Source organism: Diorhabda carinulata, chromosome X, assembly GCF_026250575.1.
Source record: "Diorhabda carinulata isolate Delta chromosome X, icDioCari1.1, whole genome shotgun sequence".
Taxonomy (NCBI): domain Eukaryota; kingdom Metazoa; phylum Arthropoda; class Insecta; order Coleoptera; family Chrysomelidae; genus Diorhabda; species Diorhabda carinulata.
Genome location: NC_079472.1, coordinates 49,852,688 through 49,871,761, shown reverse-complemented (window position 1 = coordinate 49,871,761; position 19,074 = coordinate 49,852,688).

Below are 19,074 nucleotides of genomic sequence, written 5' to 3'. Positions count from 1 at the left end.
GAGATCAATGTACGAGTACATTTCCTTTATTTGAAATTGTAAATGTTAGTTGAATGCACATTATCCAAACAAGGAGGCAAATAGGTACGGAAAATATGTACATTCATTCACCTCAATATTTATATACAGATATACCTACATTTTTTTCAAATAAGTGAAACTACTCTTTTAAAAAGATTAAAAGTTTCGATACCAATTTTAGTTTTTTGAGGTTTAGCTTTGCTTGACAAGACAAGTATACCTCGGAAATTTTCCAAAAAGCTTATTTTTTGCAGAATTAAGTATATGAAGAAAAATGATCCGGAAAAATTGTTTAGAATCAGCCGTATCTACCAAATTTCAAAATAAAAAAATTCAATCTTGGCTTACTACTACTGGCTAAACACTAATTAGTGATAATTGAATGGACGTAAGTTGAAAACCGCAGATTAAATGTTAGGCTCCATTATTTCTCCTCCATATCTGCGTATTTTTCAATACGTTCTCTGAATTGTTCTTGATAAACTATTTGTTTTACCATTCTCTGTACAAACAAAATCCATTGTTAGTCGAATTTTTCAAGGCCTACTATTACAGTAGGCATGACTAGAAGAAAAATGGGGGGCACATCATTTTTCCCATGTTTTGAGACCTCCTAAACACGATTATGACGGTTTTTCGAATGTCTGTAGTTTATATATATATATATATATATATATATATATATATATATATATATCTGTTTAAGCTACAATTCTTATTTTCGTCTCTCGAGCAATTGCTATGGGTCCGATTTGGTTCAAAATTAGCATACATGGCTTTTTTGGCGGCGGATTGATGTTATTAGAGTTGAAAACAAATGAATATTTCGAGGGGTAGTGCAGAAAAAGTGGTTTTTGACCTTTGCTCACCTCTGAGGGTCAAACGAAAAGCGGTCGAAACTTTCCATCTCCACCCCTCTCCATTTTATGGTCATTTTTGTTATATTTTCTTTCTATATTTGGCCAGAAAATGTTTAACTAGAGGGTTCGAACTTCGCATGCAAGTAGGCGTGATGTTGAAGAATTGTCTTTCTCAAGTTCAAAGTTTTCTTCTTCAGTCCTTCTAGCACAACACGCCCGAAATCATTTTGATCGTTGTAATTGTTGAACTGGACCGCCTCCTATTTAATGAATAATACGAGTATGATCGTTGCTAGGGTGATTTTTTTTACTTCCCACTTTCGAAATATCTTGTCATTATGACAATTTTTTCTTTGTTGTCAATTGGAATTGAACAAGAGGGTTCGAGACCACCGGGTCTATTGAAATTATGAATTTTCATTCGAGAGAAAGAGAGTTAACTTGTGGAATGAAAAGTTATTGAGGAATAGCAAATTTTCCATATAAAGAAATAAGATTGAGAATTGATATCATTTCCAAGAAATTCATTTTATCGAAAGATTTGTTTGTGTATTAGTTAAATTCTTCATTCGACGAAAAATTCGACTTTCGTGATGGAGCTCTGCTGCTCACGGCTTTTTTGTAAGGTCTGTGGATCTAGTAGACCAATATGACTTAGTTATTCTTCCGAACCATTATTCACCCAAATGATTATATAACTAATCAGTAATCTTTTGTACAAAATGAGTAGATTAGCCGTCATCTTGAAATCTCCGTCGAATTTAAAGGAAGTTGTCAATAAATATTTGCAGAATTTATAAATATGCTGATTTAACGTCTTTTTAACAAAGAAAGGTACGATGATTCTAATTTAAGAAAACTTTTTTATCTGAAATTAGCTCTCCGAAAGACATAGAATTCTAATCACCTTACTTCGTTAACTTCTAAAGTGTAACAAATTTTGACTTTGTACGAATAAATTCGGTTTGCTTTATAAATTATTTGTGTTTTAATTATGTTTTCCGCTGCAATTTCTGAGTGACATTTTGGGAAGTGCATCGATTGAATTTTAATAAGTCCTATTTGTAAGAAATTTCTTAATCAAATTCTACGCAGTACTTGTATTTTGGACACCTTGAACAGTAATAGTAATAACCATATTTATCGATCTTTCGCCGGTTCCATAACATTGAATTACAGAACCCTATTTCTCTAATATTAACACTGTATTTAAAAACATTTTCATATAGCAGTAGACAGTCCATTCTAATATATTAATATTTTTATGGATGCAACTTCGTTTTGTTACAAATATTACTCCTTATTCCTTAATTTTAGGTATAAACATAAAAAAATCAAAATATCTATCTTTCAAAAATTCTTTGAAAAACTAATTTTAGAACAGAAGTGATCTAGAGACGTAAAATCAAGACCATTTAAAAACATATATACAGTAACCAGAACCAATATTTCAATTAATCAATATTTCTATCAACGTCAATTTGAATATTGAATTTTGAAACCTTTGAATTTTAAATTTTTTTAACTAGAATACGATTCAAAACCACCAAAAATCTCAACTAATTATTGTAAGTTGAAATTTTATTATTTTGATACATATTCCTTATATTGTATTCTAACCATAATTTCAATTCCAGACGATAAATACATAAGTATTCGAAAGTTCGGAAATATATTAAAGTTAGTCTACTTTGATATTTCATTGCCACGTTCCCAATAAGAAACCGTATCATAATTCAGTTCTTTACTTACTTTACTTCTTTACATAATAATTATGTATTCATCGTCTGTCTGGGACTGAAATTATGGTCAAATACAATATAAGAAATATGTATAAAAATAATAAAATTTTTACTTACAATAATTAATTAAGATTTTCGGTGGTTTTGAATTGTATTAATTCTTGTAAAAATTTTTAATTTCATAAGATTCAAAATTCAATATTCAAAATGACGTTGATCGAAATTTATTATTAAATTAATTTATCTATTCTACAAATATTTCAATCAACATATTAAATAAATAAATATTTGATGAAGACCTAAAGAAAAGTCGAAACGTCAAAATTTATCTTTCTTTTAAAAATTATCATCAAAAAAAACTAATTTTAAAACAGAAGAGACCTAAAATCAAGAACATTTAGATGCATTAATTTGTTGATTAAAATCGGTTTGAATTTGAATTGAAAATTTGAGTGCAGTTCCAAAAAGATGAACACTCCAATTTTGCTCAAATTTTTATCAAAGATTTTTCTTGAATAGAGATTTTAATACCTGTAAGGATTTTTTCCAACAAAGCGTCGTTATGCAGCTCATAAAAATTTATTCTTTTGGCTGTTATGACTCAAAATATCTGGACAATTTTTTTCGTAAAGAGCGGCGTTCTTGCGTGGCACGCCGGTCACAGAGGAAGTAGCTAACGCTCGCCACTGCTCGCGTACACACTTGAGGGATATTGAGTTAGGTTGAGTTAGTTTAGCCAATTTGACTTCTGCAGATATATTTTGGGTCGTAACAGCCAAAAGAATAGTTTTACGTGAAAAATGTATACCCATTTTTTGTAGAGATTTTTAAGAACTTCATTTTTTGAAAGTTGAAATAAATTGATATTTTTATGAACTTGAGAGAGAAAATTAAAGAGTTTATTTAGGATTATTTTATTCTATTGTTCTCTGTTACTGATTTATGGGGTTTTACCTGAGGGGTTATAAAAATTGTGCTATCATCCATTCTTCAATAAACTATACTTAACATCAAACCTTTTTCATAAGTATAATTTGTTAATTAATGGGCTAATGAAAGGCACCAGTATATATAGGAAAAGGGGCTAATACAATATTAAAGCGTCTACTTTTAAGTCACAAAGAACACCCTGAACATTATTTGTTTGTAGTCAACAATTATCTATAATGCATTGTTTGGTTAAATCTTGTATTAATAATTAAATTTGATCATAATACACGTTCGTGAAAGTATTATTTAGAAAATTTGCTGACACAAGTAGATACAATTGAATATTCTATTTTTAGATATGCAAAATGCTCATCCAATGTAGTTGTGAATTTCTTTTTGTCTTTGTGAAATTGCGAGACACTAATTTATCAAAGTCAAGCACAGATATTACATCTTTTTTTAATCCTATTATTTTCTGAGATTCCCATAAAAAATCCGTGTTATTTTTAATCGGCAGGAAAGATATTTTTAAATAGAAAATAGATATAAAAAACTGGTTTGTAGTATACTGAAATTAGAATATATAAAAATTTTCATTCAGTAATAGAGAATTTAATTGAATCAAAACATAGGTAGACATTTTATTCACAAAACAACTACAAAGATAATTAAATTGTATTGATAATGAACATATTAAAAAATATTGAGAATCGTATTGAAAATAAGATAATTGTTTTGACTGCCAAAATGTACAAAATTATAAGTTTCAATTTAAGTTAATAAAATACCTACTCGTAAAAAAAAGTTCGTGAGATGGATGACTCGCATTTTCTCAACAAACATGTCTATTCTCGGTTGAATTTTAGTAGAAGTACAACGGAAGTCACTGGCAACATCAAGTTTGTTCCAATCCTTGGTTTTTATTGCCACAAGAGCTGAAAATGCTTTTTTGCACAAGTAAGTGCTTGGCGAAGACAAATTTAATCGAAAAGCTTCCTGCGATACACTTTGAAGTATTTTATCCAAAATCATGATTTTCTCATTTTTTCAAAGCTCTTCTTGACAGAGGAATAATGTTTTATTTCCAAACCTTGACATTGAATGGGTCAGTTGATAACTGGTAAACATTTTCGTCTCAAGCGTTTGGGAAGTATTTTTTGAGCCCTTCATTAAGGTTTTTCAAATAGTTTGATACTTGACTTTTCAAATTTGATCCATCAAAAACCTCCAAAGGTGCATTTTCTCAATATATATATATATTGCTGGCATCACGATGGAAAATTGTATTTTATTCTTCTTTCTGCCATTTGAAATTAAGGCTGTTCAACAAGTCAAAAAAGTCGGACAAATAAGCCAACATTACTTGAGTACTTTGCTTTTTTGAAGTCCACGGTTAGGTCATTTTGCTTCTGATTTTCCATTTTCTGAGTTCAAACAATCTAGCCAGTGTACTTCTGAGTGAAATATCACGGTTTTGTGATCGCTTCTAAAATTTTCACAATGAGTTTTAAACAGACGAGTAAAAGAAAAATTTAAAACAGAATTGAGTTCTTCTAGAATCGATTTGGCTACCGGGGCTTGACGGTGTATAACACAATAATTTCAAGCCAAACCAGAATGTTTTTCTTCTACTAATTGCATGAAGCCTGAGCGAGAACCAAGCATTGCAGGGGCATAATCTGTATATACGCCCATCAGTTTTTGCCACGAGAGTTCAAATTTGTCAAAAAAATCTGACACTGCATTGATCACATAAACAGCTTTTGTACTGGCCAAAAATTTATCAAATTCTATAACTCCTTCTCTTGATACGCCCGTAGATTTAGTAGAGTTTCGCAAAACAAGTAATGACATCAAAAATACATACTCAACTGGAACTGATGGACTTACATCAAAAATTTTTTCGAGTGTGCCCGAATGCACTTTAAATCATCTTACTACTTTAATTAACGTTTCCTTTCAAAGTGGCACTATTCCCAATTGCCTTAAGACGGCTATAATTATACTTCTGTATAAAGGAGGAGATAAAAATCAAGTATCGAATTATCTCCTTCCCACGTTATCTAGGATCATAGAAAGGTTGGTCAAAAAGAAGCTTTTCTCATTTTATTTAATTATTTTTATGTTTTTTATGTTTTTACAAGCTTTGTCAAAAAATTTTTTGACAATAAAGCATTTCTCTCATCTCCGTAGAAAACAGTAGCTTTTCTTTTATTCTTTCGTTTTCCTTATGTCGAATATATACAATTAACATTGGGCTAAGACTGTACTCTCGTATATCTGAGTAGCAAAAAAACGATGATTGTTTTATTACATCAATTACCTGATTTTTTATGTCTTCAGTCATATGAGCAACTCGACTTTTTACTTCTGAGAGTGGTATTTGAGATTATTTTGACCTATTGTCTGTTCTATCAGCAAAATAACTTTTTGGATTCTCCTTTAATGAAGTATGCTTTGTTGACAAATGTCTTTCAATTCGATAGGGCCTTATAGCATTTTTGCTTCATACTTCGTTGCAAATAACACACTGATAGTGTTCGACATCATCTTTGAGTATAAAAATAAACCTACATTTTATGTAATCATCATTTTATTTGCGTTTCTTTGCTAATCTCATTTTGAATGATATCTTCTCCTCAATTAAATCCCACTATAACAAAAGTCAACTATGACAATTTAAATCTAACAGCACTTGATTGAATACTCACATAATACATCAAAACACGCAAAGAGAGGAATCTCGTAAAGCACTGAATTTGTCGCAGGTCAATGAAATAGGACAATAGTGTGGTGGAGGAGGGAATACCTCGGGTACTCTCGGCTTCTATTGGACAAAAGGATTGGGCGCGTTATATTTTTCCCCCTAGCTTCAAATTAGAGGTTAGCATCTGCTTTCTTGTACTCTTTTTTTCAGGAACAACGGGTTCAGGCACTTCTGAATTTCTGTCTGAGGTTTGAGAGGACTAAAGATGGAAATGGAATACTCACTGTCCATTTTACTAACCGTTTACAGCGAGAACGTCACTAATGACTTCACAACTAACACTGACGACGACCCTTATTAATAGGTGGGTCGAGGAAAACTTTGCGAGAATTTTCAAAGCTCAAAACGACAATGCATCCATGAGAATCTCACAGAGATATCATAAGTACTCTCCGGAGCATTCTTGTAATGTACTACCAAATATCTTATCGCCGCAGAAAATATTTTAATTTCACTTTAATATAAATCAATTGAACACTTCACTAAAAAAACCAGTGACTTACAAATTGTAACATAATCACTAAACGCTTTCACTTTTTCCTGTTTTGTCATTTTTTATTATTTACCTCAACTTTCAAAATCCTTCATTACCCATTCCACTCAGGTTTACGATTAGAACGTGAACGTGATTGTCGTGAGTGCATAGTGGAATGCACCATTAATGTGACCGTACGTCCTGCTTTCGGCGGGATTGTCTCGCTTTGAGGCTTTCTGCCCCAACGGCAATAAAAATGTGCCGCTTTTAGAAACAAGCCTTTATATACCTACTTGTTTACATATGCTAAATTTGTACGTAAGAAAGCAGCGTAGACGCGGGATTGAAACTCAAAAAAAATACGAATCCATACCTAGTAGAGCACGAAGAATATTGCTGTTGAAGATCTTAAGGTTACTGTTACTGTTGTACTGACCTTTATTCCTATCTAAAAGCGTTGATCTTGACCCATACCATGTACCTATTTTGATTAGTTGGCAATCTTTAACCTTTTGGTCTGCATACTCTTTTGGGCTCCCTCGTGAACATCTTTTGTTTCGCACCAAGCAACGATAATTTTCTTCAAGCAAAGAGTGATTTGCGATATAAAATTATCTGATTCGACCACACTTCTAAAGTATCTAATCAAGTATTGACTTGATCGGGAGTGCTAAGTTCCTTACCCAATGTGAAAAATGCTGCGTTATAAATTTTATTTTAAAAATGAAAGCATGAGCGATTAATTCATTGAATCAAGAGCATCTTTGTACGTTACCAACAAGCGACCCAATTAGTGGTTACAAAGTGAAGAGGTCATTGAGAAATGTAAGCACCTCATGTATGAAAAAAAAATTCATCTGTACGCAATCAAGTACGCAATTGGTTAGCTTATATAAATATTTGGTAAATTTAATTCAATATTAGTGTTGTTTGTCGTAATGCGCATGTTTTAGGCATTACGATTATAAAAACCTAATTACTGCCGATACAGCTCTAAAAATTGACATAAAAGAGAGAAAATTGAAAAAAATGATGCAGAAATATTTCCGATAGTCTAAAAGACATGTGTTATAACGAAGGCGTTCATTCATATGACTATTTGCGAAATGAAGGAAAGAAAGAAAACAATGATTTTACTAAGCCAATTCAAGAAGAGACTACAAAGGATGAAATACCAACACAACTTAAACATAAAAACTAGGTTTTCACTTTGAATATCAGCCTAGTATTTCGTTTCTTGATGTTAATGCAAACTATAAAGTCGCTCTGAAGAAAATGAATGTTGTAAAAAATCTGAATTTATTATGATAATGAAAATACCTGCTCATTTGACTCAACCAAGTTTTATCGACTACAATTATCGATGATTACTCATCTTTCGGAGAGCTCAGTCGAGCAAATGTCGATAAATTTATTAATTTAAAATATGGAATTAATATATAAAAAAAACGAAATTAAATGTTGCAAATACAGAAGGAACCAGCATATGGAAAATATTCATTATTTCCCCGCATTATAGATGTTTTGAACATTATCAAAGGTTTGGTTAAGTGTTTCAACAAAATACCGAGAGTTCATTAGATAATTACAATTGTACTGAATGTGACCAATTTACTTCTATTAGGGGTAAGCGATTTCCACCATTTCGTCTGGTTTATATAAGCTGTATATAAATGCTCACTGCCCTATTATTCGACGGTTACTACTTAAGTTTCACAATAAACATATAAAAATAAATATTTATAATGGTTATTTTTCAAAATATTATCCTTTAGATCGATACACTTGGTATGCGTTTGAACCAATTGCATTTTTTCCATTTCGATTGAGGTACATGTGATTTGAACGCATCAATCGTTTGGCACCAAATCATTGGGTGCCAAACAAGAACCGAACGAAGGATGACTCATCAATTCAATGTTTTGACTGTTCAAAAACGTTTTTGTTTGAACTGATGTGTTCGCATTGTCGTGTTGAAGAATCATTTTTCTTCTGCAATTAGTTTCCCTGGTTTTTCGAACACTTTTGGCAAAGAAATGCTGATGCACCATTCAGAATTGACCGACTCTTGGTTAGATTTATCATGACCTTAAAGATGACTTTCGAAACATTGCGATTGAATTTTTTCAGCATTTTTTTGCACACATCGACATGAGCTTTTTTATGATCGATTGTCAATTTATACGGCATCCAACGCGTACAAATCTTTCTGACAGCCAAATGTTCATACAATATTAAATGTATACAAATGGATCTAATGCCTAAGTATGCCTCAATCTCACGGTATGTCACATGACGATTTTACAATAGCGAAATGCGACCACGATTCAATTCGGAGTTATCGGCACACTACTGTTGGTTTAATCCACGTAGAAAGTGATAGAAAATCATCGCATAAAAATGTTCACGATTTAATCTATCATTTTTTGACCAAAATGAATGTTTCAAGTATCCGTAAACAACTCAAATAGCACTCGTATAACAACACGTTCTGAATACGTACACCATTAAAAATGTCAAACTTTACGATGACAATGTCAGATTTGACATATCAGTGTTGCCAGATCTCAAAACTTAAGTAGCAACCGTCGTAATTAACCGACCTTAAGCATGCGCGTTACAATAAAGACAACTTATTTCATTTTTTTTAATATTATAAATTAAGCAAATATCTATATAATTAAGCTGATCGCGAATGCTTCTCGATCGCATATAAGTGCAGATTTTTATTTTTTTCTCAACGACCTAGCCCAATCTGGAACTCGCTATTCTTTTAAGTCTGATTGTTTGGCTGTACGCCTTATTCCAATGAAATATTCCCCTGCCATTGTTCTGGAAAAGAAATACCCGTACAAAAGATGTAAATCTATATCTATACGGTGTCATGAGTTTATTGCAATATGCAATATGTATTGTCATTTAAAGCAAGAAATTCTGTCCAAACAGACAAACTAACAAAGTCAGTTGAATACAATGTGATAGAAATAATCTACTACAAAAATATTATTTTTAAATAAGAACTAAAACTTATCATAGAAGGATGAACGAATAATTCATTGCAATCTATTATCTTAATTCCTTTAGAGATATTTATCGATATCAGATTTAATTGCACCTGTTAAGCAACCTGAATCTCAGTTGCACATTTTAAAATGAAACGAGTTACACCTGTTAGCAGGTGCAACTTTAATATAGAAAGTAAATTTGTTGCAGAATTTAAAATCATCCCGTAAAAATGAATATATATTCTTCAGTAACCTCCTATTATACTTTGATATATCAATACTATATACCGGGTGTTCCAATAATAAAGATCACAGATACAATCACAGGAATAGTTTTTACAATAAGACGATAAAACTAACGTAAAATGAATGAAATTTGGTTTGATGATTTAGCAGTTACATTCAAAAGAGACGGTACAGGATATTCCGTGAAATAAGCCGAGTATCAGACTATATAAAACATGGTTGCATCGCTTCACACTCGAGACAAAAGATTAATGAAATCAATTGAGTGAAAGGTGCGGACAATTCGAATGAAAGTGAAGACAGTTGGGTCACAGCGTCGGTTCCTTTGAATGCGTTTGTGATAATTTTCAGTGACTATTTATGAGAACGAAAAGCTATTAGCATCGTGTATTATCCTATATTTGGCAACGTCACAGCGATAATATCAATATCAACATGACCTCATTTCATTAAGAAGAGTAAAATATTACCATCTCATTCGTCAGACCTAACCCTCTCGAATAATTTTCTATTATAGTTTTTAATTCCATGAATTCATTGTTAATGTTTGTACAGAGTGCTCCGGGACTTGATGCGAAACTCCGAGTTAGTAGATGACGTGAAAATAATGATGTGACATAAAAAATTTAGTTGGTTAGCCTACAACTTATCAAATAAAAAAAACTAATATAAATATTCGAAGTGGGTACCTTACACTTCTACACAATTCTAGATATTTCTTTGAACTTGGAAGAGCATTCTGAGATTCTGCTTTATAGCACACACAATGGAAGTTTATTCTATAGATCATTCCATTCCTTGCGTTTACCGTTTGCATACACAATGCATACGCGAAAAAATTAATGCATAGTATTTAATTTCAAGGGAACGTGTTGGCTATGCAAATGGAGAGGGGATCCATTGTGTATGAACCACATGTCTCTGCGAATACTTAAAGAAATATCACATAACGTGAGTGGGAAATCGTTTTGGAAAAATTCCAAGTATTGCTGACCATTCAGGTTATTATCAAAAATATGTGGGCCTACTAAATTATTCCTCACTATTCCTGCCAACAGATTAACACAAAATCAATGTTGATTCTTTGTTTGAATTATACCGTGAGGATTTTCATGCAAATAAATGTAAATTATGGGAATTAATAAAATCGTCCCGTATCAAACCAGCTTCTTTAGTAAACAGTACTTTTCCAATGAATGTATTATCAACTCGTTGTTTATATAGAAACCAACGAGCGTAGACCAGTCTCGCTGGATAATCATCTACTTCTACGGCATACACTTTCTGGATGTGAAAGGGGCAAAAAAGTTGGTCCTGGAGAATTCTATCAATAGTTAAATTGTAGTGATATTTACGTACGCTAGTTGTGGGAGCAGCATCAAAGATGGTGTTCGTAAATTTCGTTGTTAACCTTCTCCAACTTTTTTGGGAAGGACACTTCCTGAAATATCATTTTATAAAAAATAATGGAAACTAGTTTACTTAATTTGTGTAAAAAAAGCCGTGAGCAGCAGAGCTCCATCACGAAAGTCGAATTTTTCGTCGAATGAAGAATTTAACTAATACACAAACAAATCTTTCCATAAAATGAATTTCTTGGAAATGATATCAATTCTCAATCTTATTTCTTTATATGGAAAATTCATAATTTCAATAGACCCGGTGGTCTCGAACCCTCTTGTTCAATTCCAATTGACAACAAAGAAAAAATTGTCATAATGACAAGATATTTCGAAAGTGGGAAGTAAAAAAAATCACCCTAGCAACGATCATACTCGTATTATTCATTAAATAGGAGGCGGTCCAGTTCAACAATTACAACGATCAAAATGATTTCGGGCGTGTTGTGCTAGAAGGACTGAAGAAGAAAACTTTGAACTTGAGAAAGACAATTCTTCAACATCACGCCTACTTGCATGCGAAGTTCGAACCCTCTAGTTAAACATTTTCTGGCCAAATATAGAAAGAAAATATAACAAAAATGACCATAAAATGGAGAGGGGTGGAGATGGAAAGTTTCGACCTTAGACAGTAAATCATCTCGCAACTAATTGAACCACCTACATGTGAAATTTCATTTTTCAGTCGCTTTTCGTTTGACCTGCAGAGGTGAGCAAAGGTCAAAAATATTCATTTGTTTTCAACCAAACTCTAATAACATCAATCCGCCGCCAAAAAAGCCATGTATGCTAATTTTGAACCAAATCGCACCCATAGCAATTGCTCGAGAGTCGAAAATAATAATTTTTCCTTGAAAAATTCAACTAAAAACCTGTTTCCCGTAAGCTGCGATCAACTCTAACAAAAGTTCTGCGTTCTGGTATAATTCTGCCCGGAAGGCAATCAACCTTCTGGCTTCTGACGAATTATCAGAAGTCGAACCATACATCAAATTCATGTCGGCATATATTATGATGACAGGTTTTGAAAAGATTGACAGCAAACTGACATTAACAAATTAAGTTGCTTACGATATTTGATTGAATATCACGTAGTAATTTATTTGATTGTAGCCAACTAGATGAAAAATAATTATTAATCTTTTTCCCTCATGCCAGTAATATGATTTGTATGTTTATATATTTATTCTTTAATTCTCCATGAAAAGATTTTTTTATACCTCCTGTAGTATTTTCAATAAATAATTACAATTTATGATAATTTTCTTTAAAATGTATCTTTATGGCGAACGGTTTCCTTGGTTATCTTTAGATTTTACAGATTGTCCGTGTAATAGTTACAGATTGTTAACCATTGGGCAGAAGCCGCCTCTGGCCTTCAGATATTAGTGTAGAATTATTTATTCCGTCAAACACACTACATGTACACAAGTAATCATCCATTGAAAATTAATAATGCTTTAATTTATCATTAAAAAATATACTTATAGTTTATTTCACAAAGGTATAGAGTAATAAAAGGGACCACAGAGTGACCCAACGAATATTTAAGTCACTTTTATAGTTTGGCATTAATTTCATTGTAAAATTCTTACTTTTTATCAAGTGCAGGTAGTATTACCCTGGTTGGGGTCAAACTGAAAAAAGTGTGCCAAAGGCGTGCCGGTAGGATACTCGTAAAAAGGAAAGCTGAATCTGGAATAGGGTTGGAATTAGACAAGAGTAATAGAAGGTTAAACAGTACCTATTAAACGCAAAACGTCACTGTATAATCTAATACCTAAGTAATCCCTACACAATATTTCAAGACCTACACCTATGGCCGACACCGAAATTGAACCGAACTGGACGGAACTCCCCATTTTACTACTCTATACCTTTCTGAAATAGACTATAAATATAAGTTCTCATTTCGCAGCTTTAAACGCCTATAACTCAGAAACGAGTGGTCGTATGAGAAATTTTTTTGTTACAGTATTATTTTCATGTCACTCACTACTCAAATTTTTGGCATCAAGTCGAAGCACCCTGTATAATATACAATTTAAACTTTTCCTTTCAAATTTCAGTCACATCGTTATATATAATACAATTACTATTTGTTAAATATCTTTCTCTTTTTATATTTAAATCGAAAGAATACCACTTTCATTATTATTATTACACATCCTATTAATGGCATTAATTGTAATCACGAATGTTATTTCTATTAATTGGAAGTGTATTTTAATTTCTATATACAGGGTCATTTACGAGAACAGGATGTTTTTGAAGTGGGTTGTACACGGGCGCTCATGATGGGAGCGGTACGTGGTACGTGGTATCAAACGTTTCCTCTTTTCATAGTATTTATATATCAGTCATTGAGATGGAGCTGTGAGCACTATCCATCGTAATGCAAGTGTCCCTTCTTGTAACACAATATTGGTATGGGTAAACAACTTTCAAACAAGTGGATCAATATTGAAGAAAAAAACCACCGGGTCCCCAACGAACTGCTAGCACTCCGGAAGCCTTTGTCAAAAGCCCACACCGCTCTATTCAGAGGCATTTAGCAGCACTTCAAATGAGCTCAAGTACGTTAAGAAAAATTCTGCATACAGATCTAAATTTCGACCCTTACAAGATAGCAGTTTAAAGAGCAAGATTTCCAGCAGCGATTACAATTTTGTCAACAAATGCTTACCATTTTTGAAGTAAAAGAAAATTTGATATTGTTAACGAGTGACGAAGCGTGTATACAACAATTAACTGCATACTTTGGAGGACCTAAAGATAGCAATTCGTCGATACGTCACCCAAATTTATGTAGACATGCTGCAAAGAATTGAGGCCAGTTTCGGTCAAAGGCTACAACAATGTATTGCCCAAAATGGACATCACTTGCCGCACATAATTTTTCGTAATTGAGTAAGTAACAAATGCTATGATTTAACAAGTGTTTCTGTACGAATAAAACTTTTTTAAAGTAAATATTCAATTTTTCATGATTATTTTAAAAACATCCGATTCCCATGAATGACCCTTTATAATAAAGTTTTGGAGTATGTGTGGACACTTCATCTACTTAATAATATCAAGCTGCTCTTGGTATAGGCATGACTAACATATAGGACATGATCATGTGGCAGTGAAAAAAAATGGTTCCTGTTGTACTTGACCAGGCGCGGTTTCAAGGGGAAGGGGTCATTCCCCCCCTTAAACTAAGAAGTTGACTAAAAGAAGGCTCGCGTAAGTCGACTGGAGCATTGAAAAATTTGCGACATATATATATATATATATATATATATATATATATATATATATATAGTAGTTTTTCATTGGGAACGTGGCAAAGAAACACCAAAGTGGACAATATATTTTCGAATACTTATGTATTCATCGTCTGGGACTGAAATTATGGTCAAATACAATATAAGTTATATTTAGAAATGTAAAACAATATCTAATAAAATTTTACTTACAATAATTAATTAAGATTGCCGGTGATTTTTGATATTATTAAAGCTTGTAAAAATTTTTAAACTCATAGAATTCAAAATTCAATGATTGATTGATTGAAATATTGATTCTGGTTACTATAGGAATTTTCATTAATTTTTGATTGGTTAGATTTTGAATGACGTTGAATTTTTATAGGTTAGATAAGGATAAGTTTTAGTGAATGATGTTTAATATTGATTTGTTTTTTCCAAATCTAAAAGATATGCATAAATTAGACTAGGGTTATTTAAATCAGTTTTCTTATTAATACATTGATCAATTTGAGCAATATATATTGTTTTTTGTAGTTTTTTCAATTGTCAAAACTTTGGCAGATTCATAATTCATATTGTGTCCTCCATTTATTGATGGTGTTTTATCTTTTACTTTAGTAAAAATAGATTGAATATTAAGAGTTTGACTGTATACTATTTAAATATTTTGTTGTTTAAAGATTATAACGACCTAACCTATAAAATTTATTGTCATTTATATTATCCATATTATCCATATTTATCCATAAATTTACCAATCAATATTAAACATCATTCACTAAAACTTATCCTTATCTAACCTATAAAAATTCAACGTCATTCATAATTTAATAAATCAAAAATTAATGACAATTCCTATTAATCAATATTTCTATCAACGTCAATTTGAATATTGCATTTTGAATTCTATGAATTTAAAATTTTTACAAGCATTAATACTATCAAAAATCACCGAAAATCTTAATTACTTATTGTACTTGCCACGTTCCCAATAAAAAACTACGTGTGAGTACAAAAGTTTTAGATCTTTTTAATACCTACAACTTTGCCATTTAACTATTTTCCATAAGACTTGTAGTTTTATCGGAAATCGAGATAAACCGTTTTTTACCCTGAACAACTCACCCTCTTCCATTTCCCGATCTAAAATCGCCTGCAAATTATTTTTCTTTATTATATTCTTCTTTTTCAATCCAATCTTTTTCCATCCTATTATTTTTTTATTCAGTTTTTATCATTTTTAAAGGCTACTATCCTGGTCTATTATAAACTAAAAAACTTCATGAAGAATATCAAATGATATACACGAAAAGTTGAAGACTTTCACGAAGAAAAAAGAGGGAAAATAGAACTGATGAACTACATGGAATACAGCCTGATAAATAAAAATAAATTCATAGAAATCAATCATACAATAAAAAAATGATACTGTCTAAAAGAATACACCAATAACCCTGGCGTGGTAAAGAAGAAACAAACAGGAAAAAAGCTATGAAATATGGCAATATTGTAATAATACAGGGTATTAGTTATTTATCTTTCGAGGGTTAAAACAAATACACACCCAAACTTTAAATACAAAAGAGCAGCTGTGTGTATTACAAAACCAAAAATCGATAAAAATTTAGGGGTCCCTTCTCGTGTGGGCATAACAGGTAACAAAAAAAGTAGACAAACAGCTGCCTCAACAGAAAAATAGATCTAATAAACAAAGAATTAGATCTCCATTAAAGAATTAATATGGATCAATATGGTGTCTTCAATCAAAATTAGAGGATAGAACTGTAACAATTAATAGTTTTAAGCAGTGGTGGATTTACCAGCAGGCTGAGTAGGCTGTAGAGTAGAGAGGCACATTTCGAGGGACGACAAATTTTTTATTTTGATTTACAAAATTTAAAAAAATATATATTGTTCACACGGAGAAGACAAGTTTTGATAAGATTTGGTCACCGTTGCTGATCTTTATGAAACACTCCGTAAATTTTTCATAGCTGAACAAGAGAATTTTAAGTAGCTAGTTATGGTAATGGACCACCCTATTTTGCACAATTATAAAATGGTATTGTATCTGCCGCTTTGCAGTGTGCATTTAGTATATAAGCGTTGCGTGCACAATTTTGTAAGATAGAAGGCGAACGTATAGAAAGAATATATTTGAGAAATGGAGAAAACGACAACCAAAAAGAAAAATAAGATTTGATAAAGTACCTGATGAAGATATCGGAATGGCTGAAGGTGATTACTTCAGAGTTAACACGTTTCTCGTTGTTGTAGATACTCATATCCGAATTAGCAGAATGGCAACAGGCTTATAACGAATTTATCGAGAAATTTTCAATTCTGGCAAAATTGTTAGCATTGGTTCTAATGAAAGAAACTAGTTTCCTCAAAAAATGTAGTCTAATGATTTATATACAGAATTTGTTGATCAATAAGTATATTTTCAAATCTATATTTCAAATTAAACAATTTTTAATAAATATTTATCCAAACTTTGATATAGCCTATGGTATTGCTCTGTATATACCAGCGACAAATTATTTAGGTGGGAGAAGCTTCTCTTGCTTGAAAAGAATGAAGAACCATTAACAATGGCCTTTAAGTGAAGAAAAGCTGAATTTGTCAGCTCATTTATGATTAGAGTCAGATCTAATGAACAATATATACGATCATGTAATTAATAATTTTCCGAATTCAAAGGCTCCCAAAAATATTTTTTAATGTTTTCATAATTGACCTCAAACTCTAATACCAACAAATATTCATTTTATTGTTGTTAAACTGTGAGTGAAATGAAAAATATGTTTCAAAGCTACTCGTTGAAGAATTTTTCTTTATTTTAAACTATGTCATCAATCATTTTTGCCATCAAAACAATCAGCGATCTTACATGAAAACAGAAATTCTCAAATTATAAAGTTGAAATGTTATTTGATAGAAAATGAAATTGAAATAAATGTGAACTAAGGTATCGAATTTCGAAGGTCAGGTTTTAAGATTCCAAATTCGGCGTCATCTGAACATTAGTGAAGACTAATATTAATAAAATTAATCCAAAATTCGCTAGTTTATCAATATACGAGACATATTTTTTAAATAAGTACCGTTTTGCTATTCCGCCGCCGCAACCCCAAGGTCGGAGTTCCGCACATGAGCGTTGGTTACCTACATCTCTTGTCTACGCACTGACGCCATTACAGTCTGATTCTTCATTGTGTACGTTGTTTACTGAGTGTTTAAGATGCCTCCGACAATCGTGAGTCCCGCTGATTGTGAAGTACGGGCTGTTATACGATTTCTTAGTGATAAAAGCGTAAAACCGATCGATATTCATCGTGAGATCTGTGAAGTGGGTAATGGAATGGTAAGGAAATGGGTGAGAGCATTTAAAGATGGCCACACAAAGGTGCACGATGAAGGGCGTCGTTAATGAAGATTTAGTGCAGAAAGTGGACGAAAAGGTGAGAGATAACAGACGCTTTACAATTTCATCATTATGCGACTACTTTCCTCAACATTCTCGTAGTGTTTTGTATCGCATTGTGACCGAGAACTTGAAATACCGGAAACTGTGTTCACGTTGGGTTCCAAAAATGTTGACGGATTTGCACAAAACCCAACGTTTAGGCAGTGCATTGACTTTCCTTGAGAGGTACCACAATGAAGGTGAAGATTTTTTAGTCCAAATTGTTACTGGTGACGAAACATGGGTGGCCTAGGTCACACCAGAATCGAAACAACAATCCATGGAATGACGACATTCATCATCATCCAAAAAAGTGAAGTTTAAGCAAACAATTTCTGCCCGGAAAATCATGTGCACAGTTTTTTGGGACAGAAAAGGAGTATTGCTAGTGGAGTTTCGGCCTCGTAATGAGACAATCAATGCAGCGTGAGACATTGAACAAGTTGAGTAACTGTATCGTTTCGCTACATGGCAATGCCCGTCCACTTGTGGCTAATCGGACCAAAGATCTCTTCAAATCTTTTCAATGGGAAACTCTAGATCATCCTCCCTACAGCCCTGATCTGGCGCCCAGCGACTACCATTTGTTCCTGCACTTGAAGAAACACCTGGGCGGTCAGCGTCTTCATTTTATGAGGAGGGTATTCAAAAACTGGTGCCACGTTATGACAAGTGCCTCAATATTCACGGAAATTATGTAGAAAAGTATATTAAGGTACAGGCTGTCATGTAAAAATAAAATTATTGCGATATCTTTGCACTTCTTTTTTCAATTCCAAAACGGTACTTACTTAAAAAATATGCCTCGTAATTCATCAGATTCAAAGGTTCCTATCAAATTACTAAGGAACATCAGATTGAAATTGGTGTAACTTTAGAATATGTGCATTTTAAATATTCTA